Raw genomic sequence first — 2,225 nt, 5'->3', positions numbered from 1 at the left:
GTGCAAGTTTCTTCTAGCAGTGCAGGGGTTAATCTGTTCAGTTGAGCGCTCCTTGAAACTTATCTGCCTTAGGCTCTCAGCTGTTCAGTGTGGCCACTCTCCTTTGCTATATATACTGGACACTGGCAAGCAGGCATTGTCAGAGTTAGTGAAGCGATGGCCAGGGGACCACCACAATGCAGGGAGACTACGGTACACAAGATGAGATGCAAACACCAAAGGGTTCATTTATTTACAGGCAAGGAATGCAGTGTTTAGGAAAATGCAAAAAACAGGGGTATGCAATGAAAACAGACAATTTACAAGAATTATATTTTTTAGCTGGGCCGTCAAACAGCACGGAGCACCAACTATCACAGCTCAGTGTACTTATCCAACGGGCAAGACAACACAGTAAAGTAACGTATGATGCTACACAAACTATAGCCTATCTGGCCTTTGCTAACCAAGCCACACGGCTGCTATGTTCTATCTATTGCAACCTATCCTAAACCCTAGCATGTGCACAGAAGAGGTTAACACTGACAGTAGCATTGGTATCTCAGTCCAATCCCGGGGGCCCCTGCAGCTTTGCAAGATGGTGCGCACGTCTTTCTGGAAGTTCTGTGCAACGTGGTCTCCTTGTGTGATGGTCCAGTGATGCTCCTAGAAATGGTGGAGTCCCTCCTCTGGATTCCTTTCTTGTGTTTCTTCGTGGCTCCTCACGGCAACATGGGACATCCACCTTGTTATTCACCAGAAGAGTTTACAAAGTCTTTCCTTCACAGATCCCGGCACGTCTCCTTCCTGCAGAAAGCTCGGCTCTCAACTCACACTGAAAACAGCCCCTCCCCTCTCCAGTGCTCGCAGAACAACACATACAGTCTTTTGAAGGGGAGAACAGAATGTACCATTACATCAGCCAAGGGGGTGCTGTCTCTTAACCGCTTCCCGACCGCCCACAGTAGATAAACGTTGGCGCTTGCTGGGCTTTGTGCAGCGCCGACGTTTATCTACTGTCGCCGGTTTTGTGCCCCCCGGGACCCCCACATGATTTATAACGCGGGGATCCCGGTGCACAATGCATGCTGGGACCCCGACGTCATCGAGACCTGATTGGTTCTGGTCCTGATGAGGTCAGCGTCACAGCAGCCAATGAGAGCGCTCACTGGGAAAGCTGCTTGTTTCCCGGCGATCTCACTCATAGTAACGCGACTTCTCCTCTGATCTCACACTGACAGATGATCAGAGGAGAAGCAGCGTTACTGTGTGACAAGATCGCTGCCTGGCATAGCTGTGCCAGGCAGCGATCTAGTCACACAGTAACGCTGCTTCACCTCTGATCATCTGTCAGTGTGAGATCAGAGGAGAAGTTGTGTTACTGGAACAGCTGCTTGTTTCCCGGCGATCTCACTCATTGTAACACGACTTCTCTGGTATGGTAGGACTGGTACCAATAAAATGTAGTACTACCATAATCAGGATCCTGAGATACAGTGCTAACCACTGAGCCATCGTGCCAACCACTGGAGCCACTATGCCAACCGCTGAGCCACCGTGCCAACCAATAAGCCACCATGCTAACTACTGAGCCACCAAGCTAACACAGAGCCACCATGCTAACCACTGAGCCACCGTGCCAACCACTGGAGCCACTATGCCAACCGCTGAGCCACCGTATCAACCGATGAGCCACCATGCTAACTACTGAGCCACCAAGCTAACACAGAGCCACCATGCTAACCACTGAGCTACCGTGCTAACCACTGAACCCCCATGCTGCCCAAGTAGACAAAACAATAGATGAGAATAATGGGGACAATTGGCTGATCTTTTTCACATGTTAAGTTATTATGTGCCAGGCAGCGATCTTGTCACATAGTAACGCTGCTTCTCCTCTGATCATCTGTCAGTGTGAGATCAGAGGAGAAGTGGCGTTACTATGAGTCAGATCGCAGGGCAGAGATCTTGTCACAAAAAGAAAAAAAAAGTAAAGAAAAAAAGCAGGTACGTAGGTTAGGGTAAGGGCTAGGGCTAGGGTTAGGGTCGGGATTAGGGTTATGGGTGTGTTGGTGTTAGGTTTGTGGTTAGGGTTATGGTTAGGGTTGGGATTAGGGTTAGGGGTGTGTTGGGGTTAGGGTTGGAATTAGAATTGGGGGTTTCCACTGTTTAGGCACATCAGGGGCTCTGTAAACGCAACATTACGCCCGCAGACCATTTCATCAAAGTCTGCATTTCAGAACGTC

General features: G+C 49.5%; 1 non-coding gene across 1 annotated transcript; it reads left to right on the top strand.

The window, feature by feature from the left end:
- Positions 1–1,245: 1,245 nt before the first annotated feature.
- LOC141083114 (small nucleolar RNA SNORA5) lies at positions 1,246–1,369 on the top strand. Its single transcript, XR_012230650.1, has one exon. It is a non-coding gene; the product is annotated as a small nucleolar RNA SNORA5 (small nucleolar RNA).
- Positions 1,370–2,225: the final 856 nt, after the last annotated feature.

Source organism: Dendrobates tinctorius, unplaced genomic scaffold (genome assembly GCF_039654945.1).
Source record: "Dendrobates tinctorius isolate UK_male_01 unplaced genomic scaffold, ASM3965494v1 ptg000019l, whole genome shotgun sequence".
Classification (NCBI taxonomy): Eukaryota; Metazoa; Chordata; class Amphibia; order Anura; family Dendrobatidae; genus Dendrobates; species Dendrobates tinctorius.
Note: the sequence above shows the minus strand (reverse complement) of the source record. Positions and strands in the feature narration are given on the sequence as shown.